The 12,770-nt window shown below is 49.0% G+C and overlaps 1 long non-coding RNA gene across 1 annotated transcript; it reads left to right on the top strand.

Moving 5' to 3' along the window:
* Positions 1 to 4,417: 4,417 nt before the first annotated feature.
* LOC123278299 (uncharacterized) lies at positions 4,418 to 10,515 on the top strand. The gene is made up of 4 exons (XR_006515632.2): positions 4,418 to 6,177; positions 6,455 to 6,573; positions 7,444 to 7,524; positions 8,865 to 10,515. It is a non-coding gene; the product is annotated as an uncharacterized lncRNA (long non-coding RNA).
* The last annotated feature ends 2,255 nt before the right edge of the window (positions 10,516 to 12,770 follow it).

Here is a 12,770-nt window from a genome sequence, read left to right as displayed (position 1 = left end):
GTTGGCATTCATTCTGCAGGCAGTGCTTTGTGGTCACAAGATGGCTGCTGCAGCTCCAGGCATTGCTTCTGTGGTTCACGGAGGAAGCAAGGGTGGTACCTGCTTCAGGGAAGTAAAATTTTCCCAGAAGCCTCAGCAGACTTTTGCTTATGTCTCATTTGCCAGAAGTGCCATGTGGGCACCTGTAGCTCCAAGAGAACCTGAAAAGTCGAGTGCTCTTAGCTGGGCATGTGATCTGTCTGGACATCATTGAGGCCCCGTTAGGTAGAATGTGTGGGAATGGATATGGGGTTGGCAACTAATGGTGTCTGCCCCAGTGGGCAAGTGAGGGAACTCTGCCCAGTGGTGGGGTAGGGGCATTAAAAAGCAATGAGTTCAGTGTAGGGAGGGGCCAGCACCCACTATCAGATCATGTTTTCTTTGCCTTTTGCACAAATGATGGAACCTTACTGCTAAGCTCTTCCACTCTTTGGGGAATGTTAATTTAAGTTTAATAGAACTTTAACCTTAAAGAATTGAGAATGTTGGAGCTGGTGCATTTTGCCAAAATGAAATTCCGTTCAGGTGGCGGGAGAACTCCGTGTGCTGGGACCTGAGCATGAGGCTCCACGAGGGGAAAGGGAGAAAGGGACTGACCGCAGATGGGGGAGATTCCCTCGATGGGGAAGAGAGTCAGAGGGGCTGGTCGTGGCCCTCCCAGAGCCCACACCCCGCAAGCCCGGGTGCCCCCCCCCACTCGCCTAACCGTGCTTTGCCAGGCGTTTCTGGTTCAGGTGCGCTGGCTTTCTAACCACCATCAGTGGGAAAACTGACGCCCCTGGCAGCAACATCATTCTAGATTTAACTTCTCTTCCCTTTATCCCTGACATATAAACCTGAACCCCAGAGGTGTCCGCTGTTTGTAAAAGACACGCAAGCAACAGAAAATGGCAAATATTGACACAGCCCTGGTGACGTGCCCCAGGGACTCACGCAGGCCACGCAGGAGCTCTGTTATGATCCCCAAGCTCATGGGAGGAAAATGGGGCTGTCAGTGATATCGGGGAAGAGGGGTGTAGGCAGCCCCCCAAGACCCCAGTCCACAGCTGTGCACGTTCCCGCAACAGGACCTGTGAGTGGAAGTCCACCCAGGACCACTGTCACTGCGTCTCCTGGTGGCCGTCCCTGCCTATGGTGCTTCTGTGGGCTCTCCTGCCAGATGCCCTTCAGTGGAACAAGGCCCTCCCAGCCAGCTGATCATGCAGCGGGGAGCGCGGCCTGTGCTTCAGCCCGGCGTGACTGTGAGGAGGGGCTTTTTCTCTGCTTGGCACATCTGTAAGGAATTTGCTCTCTTTGGGGTCTTTTGTCCCCTGTCATTGATGAGAAGGAGGCCAAGTTCAGGCTCTGGGGTCAGTGGAAGACTTGGGATGTCACTAAGTCCATCAAACAGAACACAGACCCTGTGTGATGGGAGCAGAGGGCCCCACTGCAGAGCAAGAATATCAGTTCTTCGCTCTCTAAATCAGATTAACCCCCTCTTGGTCCCCTGTGGGCTCGGGGCGTGGGACCTGGGAGGGGCTTGCTGGTGACTTTGCAGCATCTCCTGGTGGCAGGCCAGGACCCCTCCCTCTGAAAGAGGCTGCATGTCGACTCCTGCCCAGGTCAGCCTGGCACCTTCCCGGGCAGGGAGCAGCTCCCCGGCCCAGGCCCCAGCCCTGCCCACCTCTCCACGGCCCCACCTGCCCGGTGTTCCCCCATCAGGGATGCCAGCAGACCCTCACGGCCCTGCCTCCATCATCCCAGCCTCCAGCTCCGGGCCCCTCCACCCTCTATGAGGGTCTGGGTTCAAAAGCCAAGGGCTGGCCTGCTCCCTAGGGGTAAGGGACCCCCAAGATTTGAGGCCATGGAGAGGCCAGGAAAACCCCTCTGATACAAGGCAATCGAGGGCATGCAGAAATGCTGTGTCTGACCGAAGAACTCGTTGTTACAGAGTGAACACTGGGTCCCCGCATCTCCTCACAGGCGGGTGGCAGGCCCTCTGGGAGTGTGGGCCCCCGGGTCCCCTGCAGCCCTGACTCCCTCCCTCTGCTGCTGTCTCCGCTCCCTTTCCTGGCTCTGCTTTTGAGCTTTACGTGCTGCAGACGACTGCAAACCCTGGGAACGAGTGAATAAGCAACAAGCAGGGGCAGAGCCTTGCGGCCCGCCCAGGGGAAGCCAGGCATGTCCTCACAGGGCCAGGCCGAGTAGGTCACAGGTGGGTGCCATGCAGCCCTCTTGCCGGCCAGGGAAGGTACACACGGGGCCCTGGCCCTCAGGCAACATGTCCAGCATGGCTCTTCATCTGGGTGGTTTGGTTGCTTGTTTTGGTTTGCCATCTGAGCGTCGTCTGGTCATCATCGTAAATGCAGAGAGACACACAGAGAGACAGAGAGAGGGAGAGACAGAGAGAGAGGGAGAGAAAGAGAGGGAGAGAAACAGAGACAGAGAGAGAGAGAGAAAGAGACAGAGAGGCAGAGACAGAGAGAGAGGGAGAGAGAGAGAAACAGAGACATCGACAGAGAGAAAGTGAGAGAAAGAGAGAGACACAGAGAGTGAGGCAGAGACAGAGAGAAACAGAGATGGAGGGAGAGGGAGAGACAGAAAGAGAGGGAGAGACAGAGAGACAGAGACAGAAGGAGAGACACAGAGAGACAGAGAGACAGGAGAGAGCCGGACCAGGCGCTACTCCAGCTTCGTTGCCCGGCCACCATGTGTCTGCTCCTCCTCCTCTGTCGGTCCTGCCCCAGCTCCCATCATGGACTCTGGGGCGTTGTTCCCTGATGACGTCAACTGTCTCCGTGGGATTCCAGCTGCTCAAGGACAGGAGCGGTGCCGAGTCCACCCTGTGCGGCTCTGTAGTGTGGGGTCGTAAGGGTGCTTCCGACCCCTGTGATTCGTTATCTGAGGCCGGGTCCATGCGGGAGCACGGCCGCACAGGGTGTGGGGAAAGCGCCACCCATTCGAGCTCAGAAAGCCCGGGTGGCTACTCTGAGAGCACCCCGTGATGTTCGGCTCTGATCTAAAATCGGCATGAAGAGTAATGCAGTGATCACTTTTCGGAAGGAAGGGGCCGGGGTCTGGTGCCTGCTAATGGGGTGTGGAGGGAACCTTCTGGAAAGGCCCGCCCCCCGTGTCTCGCTTTCCCGGTCCCAGCAGACGTCATCTGGCCTGAGCGCCCCCTGACTCATCCAGGAGGCGGAGCGCCTTTGCACGCAGCTCCATCGTTCTGTCCTCCCCAGGTGTGTGCACCTGGCGAGTGGCTGTGCAGAGGACCATTCAGGGAGGGTGGGGGGGGGGGGCACTGGGTCATCGTCAGCACAGCAGGGAGGCAGAAGAAACTTTAAGAACCTGAGTTTTTTTGTGATCTTGAGTGCCGCCTCCCATTTCACAAAGAAACTGAGGCCAGCTCCAGCTGTGCACTCCTGCCCTGCTTTTCCACCCGCCTGTCCAGAGGGCCTCTCTTCTCCATCTCTCCTGTCCTCTGCCTGGCTCCAGGAGGATGCCCCTGCTCCCCTTCTCCTTCTGTAGCCCTCCCAGACGGTCTGACCCCTGGCCTGGCTGCCCCGTGTCAAAGGGAGTTGATCCTCTGACTTCCTGCAGCCCAGAAAGCCTGCTGGTCTGCTCTCGGGGAAATCCCAAGACCCCAGCACAGGTGGGGCCTTGACTTGTGGTTGGGATGGATCAGCAGATGGTTGAAGCGAGGGCAGCGCCTCCTCAGAGGGGAGGAGGACAGCCTGAAATGCCACTGGCCTGGCCCCCAGCCAGATTTCATCACAGGGTGGCTGGGTTTGCTGAGCCGATGGTCACCGTGGGAGCCACGAACCAGCATATTATCCTGAATCATTTCCTCAGGAAAAATCACAGCCCGCAACCCTTCGCTCCCTGACCTCATCTCCGCAAAGCTCGGCCCCTAATTGCCTCTGGCTTCCACCGCAGCCGCCAGGGCAGGAACCACCTGTGAACCGACACCTGTTCACCGATTCTGCAAATTATGTACCAGACCTCATTCCTGCCCTGGGAGGATGACAGTGAACTGGATGCACGACGTCCTTGCCGGCGTGAAGCCCGCATTCTGGAGGGAGTGCTAGGGCGATGGGTCTCAGCACTTTTTATTTTATGAATAAGTGACTCTTTATGGTAAGGAGTGAACAGAGGTTTAAAGTTTTGAGCACTGTAGTAACATAAGCTATTAAAACACATATGCTGCAGACACTTTTTTCTATAAGGAAAGGAAATTGCAAAGAGCACTTTTAACAGTTTCCTGGGTAAATTTAAAGATGTCTTGGGGGAATGCAGGACTCTGGGTTGCGTCTCCGCTCTTGCGAGGGAAATCAGGTGTGGCACGCTCGCTTGAACGCATGAGATGGTTCTGTTCTCATTTTCTCTCTCTCTTTTGCAGGCAAACTTAGCTTTCTGCGAGATGAGTGCAGAGGCGATGGGCCCCACTGTCATAGGCGGTCACCAGGAAACCGAAAGTACAACAGAGTTGTGCCTGATTATGGGGGTTTCCGTGTCTGCTGGAAAGCCTGAATCCACAGCCCTGGGCCACCGTCTCCCGTGAGGCCCAAGTCCGGTCCCGGGTGTCGCCCAGGAGATCCCGCATATCCAGAAGGGGGCTCCTCACCTCCCAAACCTCTTCCTCTTGCCTCAAGGGGAGCAGCTTCGCGCCGGCCTTGACTCCTGTGTTACGCCCACAGCAAATCAACGTTCAGAGCCTAAGCCTTCTTCCTCCAGACTCAGATCCTTCCCCTCTCTCCATTCCTCCTGCCCCCGCCCGCATCCTAGTCACCATCTCCTCTGTCCCAGACTATCACCACTTTTTTTTTCATCCTTCCCTCCATCCAACCTCGACTTCCCGTCCAGTTTCTCCCCTGCAGGGACTGAAGTCTTGCAAAATGCACTTCAGCTTTATCCTGCCACGGGATCCTGGTGCTTTTAGGGTGATGTTAAAATTCCAAATGGAAACTTGCCTGCTCCTTCTGTAAAGCTCAGCCGTGTAAGGCATAGTATCCAGAAAACACCGACAGATGACTAAAAGGGGAAAGAAAAAGCTGTTTAATTCTTACTGAATTCTCTCTAAAAAGAATGAGTTATTCCAGAGCACATGGGAAAACAGCTCAAATCCCCCCTAGTAGCTGGCGCAAAGATGCCTGCCCCCCACCACGAGCCCCCTAACCTTTGCCCAGCTCACCAGTGGCTGGCAGCTCTGCTCTTCCTCTAAGCCCTGCCATGCAGTCACCAGGTCATGGATTCTAGAACTTAAGCCAAGGGCAGGTCATTAGCCAGAGTCCCTGGGAAAGAGCCTTACTCATGCATCCTGCCTCTTCTCTCGGACCTCTGTGACCCCTACCCATGCCGCCTTCTGACTTGATTAGATTTTGCTTGGGTTCTAACGCTAACGATCCTTGAACTTAACGGGAATCCTGAATTCTTTTTACATTTTTCCCCATCTCTTCGGGCCACAAACCTTCTAGCCTTTCAAATGAAATCAGGTTGAATGGTGGCATCTCTCATAGCTTTGTCTGACCACACCGTCAACTGCTAACATGATTCTCCTGACGTCGCAGAAACAACCGCATCCTAAAGTGTCAACTCATTGCCCCAGAGGAGCATTTATTCTGACAGCCGAGCCTTTTCACCCCACCCCCACAATCTCAGTTCTCAACTTTGACTCACTTTAACTTTGTACGTCACAAATTTCTTCTTCCAAGGACTCGAGGAAGCAAAGCTGAAAGCAAATGAATGGGGCAGCCATGAATTTTGTGCAGATGGAGAGAAGAGAGGGTGGGGAGGTGGGGGCTGGCTGGAGAAGCTTGCTGTGGACAGGGGATTATCTCTCATCAGCAGATGCGTCCATTTCAACCCCCACCTCCACCCCCCGTAAAGACTGTGCCAGACTGAAAGCCAAAGGCCCCCAGTGTGATCCCAACAACAGAGGTGTATGTGGGTATGTTTGTGTTATGAACCCTCCCTCAAAACTTTGGGCCATGTTTCATCTTTACAGGCACAACTATTCATTCAGAGCCAGCCCGTCTGGCTGTGTGTTTTTCTTGGTTGGAATTATTAACCCCACTTCCTGTTGTCCGGAGACATGCGGGTTGTGGAGAAGCATCTTGAGTGGATGGATGGCAAAGAAGACAAATGAACCACTGTTGCCACGTGAGTTAGAATTAATGCTCTCGTCTTTGAGTTTATTACAGTGAATGGCTATGGGGTCTTAAACTGAGATATAAATATTTGAAGCATGGAGCATTATTTGGCCAAGACTTGGAGAAATACATTAATGAAAAGAGAGCATACGATAACTTGTGCTTCTTCTTCAGGGTTTTAAGTGAGTTGCACTTCTGGCTTTTTGGATTGAATAGGTAGTTTGAACCAATAATCCCAATGAAAACAACTATAAACTGGATCAAATGTCTTTTAATAATGTTAAAAGGAATGGGAGCCCTAACAAGGTGGTGAAATGGTATGGATGAAGATCCAGAAGATGATGGAAGTCTGGAGAGGTCTGGTCAGCATTGAGTGCTGCCCTGTCTGCTGCTTCAGGAAGAGGAGGTGAGAAGCTGCACAGCACTTTTGCCACCTCATGAGCCAGGAGGTTGAGAGCAGGAATCCAGGCCTGCCAAGGTTAGGGTCTTCATAACTCCCTCAAGTTTTGAGTTGGAAGCCCAATGGGTCACACCCCAGGAGCAAGGAGGAAGAGAAAGCAAATCTGCCCTCACATGGATGACAGCTCAGCTTCGAGTCACCCAAATGGCCCTAAATATGTCAATCACTGAAGCTGTACTCAGGTGATCCCAGGTATAGGGTCCATCCAGGTACCCGGATGAAATAAAGACAAAATCATCCCTGGAGAAAGGTAACATCCTCCAAGGCCTCAAATAATTTCTAAGCAATCTTCTCCCAAATACAATGTCTGGCACTCTACCAAAGATAACCAGAAACACAAGGAGACAAGACGACATAAATTAGAGCTAGCAAAAAGAGCAGACAATAGAAAGAGGCACAAAAGGGCTCTAGATAAAAGAATTATCAGATACAGTCTCTAAAGTAATTGTGTTTGTGATGCGCAAGGATATAAAAACAAGATTTAAAATTTTATCAGAAAACTGAAAACGTCTTAAAAATTGGAACAAAATAGAAAATTCTAGAACTGAAAAATACAAGGACAAATTGAGAGTACCATGAATTTGTTTATGGCAAGGTAGAAACAGCTGAAGAGAGGATTAATAAACTGGAAGATAGATAGGCCAGAGGAAAATATCCAGATGGAAGCAAGCAGAGACAAAAGAGAGGGTATAAGATATGGAGGAGACAGTGAAAGGACTAGCATTTCAGAGGGAGAGGACAGAAGGAACGGACAGAAGCAATATTTGAAGAGACAGCAGCCAAGAAGGTAATTTATTTCTTTTCTTTATTTTATAGGAAATGGAGCTCCCAGTCCTTTACAGGATTTTTTCCTGGGAAGCTGAAGTGCTTTAAAAAATACTCAATCATCACTATCAGGTAACTAGGGAGAACAAGACTCTTATTTCAGAGATACGGGCACAGAAGTATGCAAATTAAAACAGGCCTAAACAAATTTATGTTCAACTATCACTTTTTAATTTGACTAATAAATGAATAGTCAAAATAAGATTATTTTAGCTGATACACTATTGATAACTATTTTGGTTCTTTTGGAATATAGTTGAGCAGTTTCTCAAGCACTTGAAACTAAAGAAACTAAGATTATCCTTGAAATTGAAACTATGAAATACAGAAATAACTAATCAGGGCAAAAATATGCAAAAATCCCATGATAGCCCCCAGGAAAGTTTGACTTGACAATGACCTGCACGATGTAATGTCTTAATCTGATTAGGTGTGTGAGTGAGGGGGCAGGACAAGCATTGACCGGGTCCATAAAAGCACAGTTTAGGGCAGGGACTGTGAATATTCCCATACTCCTCACAAGACACTCCTGTTAAAAGATTGCATACATCCCATTCACCCAACTAACTCCTTTGTTCTGAGTCCAGCTCTACCATCACAATTCTTGGGTTATAGTTTGGCTTCCAAGGCTGACTGTGCACAGTGAAAAAATTATCCCTAGGGCAATTACATACTTCATTATAAATTATAAGTTAGTGTTATGGTTTATACATCAGTCTCTGTTATGTTGATTAATGTGAGTCTACTACTGAAGATGCATCAACTCAAAGGCCAAGGGTCTGAATTCACAGGGCTGAGGGGCAAAATCTAGATCATATTATATTTGCTAAAATAGTGCAATATTGTGAATCCCTTTGGATTTGTTATTCATTCCTTGTTTATAGCCCTGGCACCATCATTGACTAAAAATAGCCTTATTTCTTTTCAAAGGTATCTTTTAAAAGTTAAAGCCATATAATCACACATTTAAAAGCTTTATCTAATATGAAGCAGCTAATCCTCCCTTACCCTACCCAGTGCCAATCCCCAAATTAATCTCGCCTCATTTCTTCTGGAACTCACCATCATAACTTTTAAGTACTACATATATTCTATTTATTATTTTATGGGTTTTAGATATGTGGAAGAAAAAAATTAGAAACACAGTGAGCCTCTACTTTCTGGGAGGTTTTCTTGCCTTTATTTATAATTTAATTATTCAAATTTTATTTCAACTATTTGATTTCTACTTTCTATACGTGCTTTCTTATTTTCTGATAGCTTCTCTTTCATATCATTCTGTTTTTGTTTTGTGAATGTAATAAGGTTAATCTCTCTGGAGGTATTCATGATCAATTTTTTAAAAGATTTCTTCTATTCCCAGAATAATTTCTGTGTCCCTCACATTTTTCAATTCTATTTCTTTATTTTAGCTTTACGGATATTTTGTGTTATATGCTGATATTACAGCTTTTCCCAAAATTCAATAGGAGCTTTGATCTACGCTCACGTTTGTGGTAGACACACTCGAGAAGTGGCCCCCATGACTTCCTTCCCCAGTCCTGGAGTTCACACCCTCGAGTGTGGGAAGACCTGGGACTTCTTCTAACCAACCGACCACCACACAGACGGCCAGATGTGCAAGGTTACAACCACATAAGACTTTAGCATCAGTTTGGCTGGAGTCTGGCTCTCTCTGCCTTGCTGGCTTTGAGGACGCAAGTGATCCTCTTGGATAACCCCATGTGGCAGGAACTGGAGGGTGCCTCTGGGGCAGAAGGGGGGCCCGGCTAACAGCCAGTGAGAAACTGAAGTCTTCAGTCAAATGCTTGCAAGAAACTGAATTCTTCCCACAACCGGGGTAGGCTTGGAAATGATCCTCCTGCAGGCAAACCTCAGATGAGAACACAGCCCGTCCGACACCCAGATTCCTGCCTGGCTGAGACTCTAAACAGAGGATCCGTCTAAGCTGTCCCTGGACTCTATTTCTTATTGACACATGAAAAAGCTCATGGGAGACTGTGTTTCTAAAATTGGAACAGAATAACCATACCAAGTACTGGCAAGGATGTGGAACAAGGGCAACGCTCACACACCGCTTGGGGAGATGCAAAAGGGTACAGCCCCTCTGGGAAACAGGGCTACCGTTTCTTAAAGGTTAAACATTAAAGCAACAATGAGATACCCCTCTACTCTTATTAAAATGGCCCAAATCTGAGACAATGCCAGCATCACAGCTGGCGAGGGTGTGGAGCAACAGGAACTCTCGTTCGCTGGTGGTGGGAATGAAAAATGTGCAGCTACTTTGGAAGACAGTTTTTGGTGTTTTTTACAAACTTAACGTAATCTTAACATAGGATCCGGCACCCACGGTATTTACCTTGGTATTTACCCAAATGAGCTGAAAACGTGTCCACACAAAAACCTGCACACAAATGTTTAGAGCAGCTTTATTCATAATTGCTCAAACTTGGGAGCAACCAACGCATCCTCCAGTAGGTGAATGAATAAATAAACTCTGGTACATCGAAACAGTGGAATATTATTCAATGCTAAAAAGAAATGCGCTATCAAGCTAGGAAAAAACACAGCGGAATCTTAAATACATATCACTAAGTGAAAGAAGCCAGTATGAAAAGTCCACATGTATGTCCCACAACCCAGATGCCCCTCAGCGGGTGAGTAGACACACTGTGGTCTGTCCGCACCAAGGAACACCTCCCAGCAATAAACAGGAGCAGCTGCTGGGGTGTGCCACAGCCTGGATGGGCAGAAAAAGCTTAGGGAAAGAAGCCAGGTTGGAAAAGCTTCTGGCTGTATGATTTGCTTTATATGATATTCTCAAATAGACAAAATTATACGATGGGGAGCATGTCGGGGGCTGCCGGGGACTGCCGATGGAAAGGTGTGACCCTGAAGGGGCGGCAGGAGGGGGCTTCTGGAATGAGAGCATCCTGCATCCTGCTTGGGGTGGGGGTGAGGGGTCACAGGAACCTGGACGCATGTTTAAATTCGTAGAAGGGCCCACCTCCCCCAAGTTCAATGCTACTGTATAATTTGAAAATAAAAACACATTTCATGCCTAGATTGCACTGTAAAAAAAGAAACCCCAAAAGTTACACATACAGGTACCCTAGGACCCAGCTACTCCATTCCTAGGTGTTTACCAAGGGAAGTGAGAGTCTGCGTCCACGCAGAGCCGTGTGGACAAGTCCTCACAGAGGCTGCGTTTGGAGTAGCCTCAAAGTGGAAGAGCCCCAACCTCCTTCAGCAGCTGAAGGTAAAAAAACTGGGTGCATCCATGCAGCGGAGCGCTTCTCAGTGATAAAGAGAAACCAGCTGTCAACACAGGAGACCACGTGGACAGTCTCAGAATAACGACGATGCCAGTGGTGTCAGATTATAGAGTGCAAAGCCCTCCACGGGGACCTCGCCCGGGGGTGGGCAGGCGTGGGCGGGGAGGGAACGAGGGCACAAGGAAGCCTGGAAGGGGTGGAGATGCTCTTTATCTGACTATGGGAGGGTTTTATATATGCATACATTTAAAAATATATATCTAATGTGTAATTTTGCACATATACTTATGTATGGAAATACTGCTGTGTGACCCAGTTTTCAGGCCCTGACTAGAGGCCGGTCAGTTCCCCTCTTTGAGCAGCTGATTAAGTCCACACCACTTCCCTTCCTGGGCTCTCACACTCCTGGGCCACAGTGCACCTGCCCTTGTCACCCGGGAGCTGGAAACCAGGCTAGGGACCACCCCTACGCCCTTGAGCCGACACAGTGATTCAGTTAGCCAATTCACAGCGAACCCTCGGGACCCAGCTAACCCCATCCCACTTGCCCACAGAAGCTGCCCCTACAGCTCCAGCTGGCTGTTACCCTGTCCCCGGGAGCAGCCCCCCATGCGGCAGCCATGAGTAATAAAGAGTTCTGCCTTTGGTCTCTCGAGGGTAGGGGTGATGTGTCCCACCACCAAAATAATCTTTACATCCAAACGTCGTAGGTCAGGACTTACCAGAGTGTGCACTTTGTATGTGCTTCATTTATTGTTTGCCAATAAACCTCACTAAAGCCATTAAAGGTAAGCCTGTGACGTGAAATCCACAGAATGAAAACACAGCCTGCAGAGCGGAGGACATATTTGCAAATCAAATATCTATAAGGGGTTAATTTGCAGAATATATAGAGAACTCCTACAACTCAACAAGAACAAAAAACAAATAACTTGGCTAAAAAATGGACAAAGAACTTGAATAGACCTCTCTCCAAAGGAGACATATAAATGACCAACAAACACATGAAAAGATGCTCTGCATCGTTAATCCTTAGACAAATGCAAATCAAAACCACAGTAAGATACCATCTCACACCTGCTAGGATGGCTACTGACAAAAAAAATAAAAAAACAGAAAATAACGAATGCGGGTGAAGATGTGGAGAAATCAGGACCCTGGGGCACTGTTCCTGGGAATGCAAAATGGTGCAGCCACGATCGAAAATAGTATGAAGGTTCCTCAAAAAATTACAAATAAAACTACAGTATGATCCAGCAATCCCATCTCTGGGTCTATACCCAAAAGAATTGATAACGGGATCTCAGAGAGGTATGGGTACACCCATATTCATACTAGCATTATTCACAATAGCCAAGGGGTGGGAGCAACCCAAGTGACCTTGGATGATGGATGGATGGATAAGCCAAATGTGGTCTACACACACGGAATATTATTCACACTTTAAAAGAAAGGAAATTCTGACCCCTGCTACAACATGGATGAAGCTTGAGGACATTATGCTGAGTGAAACAAGCCAGACATAGAAGACAAATACTGTACGATTCCACTTCTATGAGGCGCCCACCGGAGTCAAATTCGTAGAGATGGAAAGTCGAGCAGTGGTTGCTGGGAGCTGGGGAGGGTGGGGCAGGGGGAATTCGTGCTTAATGGGGACAGAGCTTCAGCTTTGCAAGATGAAGACGTTCTACAGATCTGCTGCACAACAACGAGAATATAGTCAACACTACTGAGTGGGACACTCAGAAACAGTTGACATGGTAAATTTTATGTCGTGTGTTTTTTTACCGCAGTTTAAAAAAAAAAAACACCAGTGAGATGAAGAGCGTGGTTATTTTTATTGCATTTTGCAGACATGAAAACTGAGACTTCCAGAGACTAAGTTGTTCTTCCAAAGTCACCTGCCTACAGCGCTGCCCTCAGACCCCAGCCGCTGTTCCTGCCCCTCTGACCTCCTCTGAGTCTCTCCCCTGACAGGGAGGGGGCCACGGCCCGAGGTATCTGCCCACCTGGAGCCTGAGCTCGACCACACTCCAGGACCTG

The sequence above is a fragment of the Equus asinus genome, chromosome 18 (assembly GCF_041296235.1).
Source record: "Equus asinus isolate D_3611 breed Donkey chromosome 18, EquAss-T2T_v2, whole genome shotgun sequence".
Lineage (NCBI taxonomy): Eukaryota > Metazoa > Chordata > Mammalia > Perissodactyla > Equidae > Equus > Equus asinus.
The sequence above is the reverse complement of the archived record's forward strand: the minus strand, read 5'-3'. Positions and strand labels throughout refer to the sequence as shown.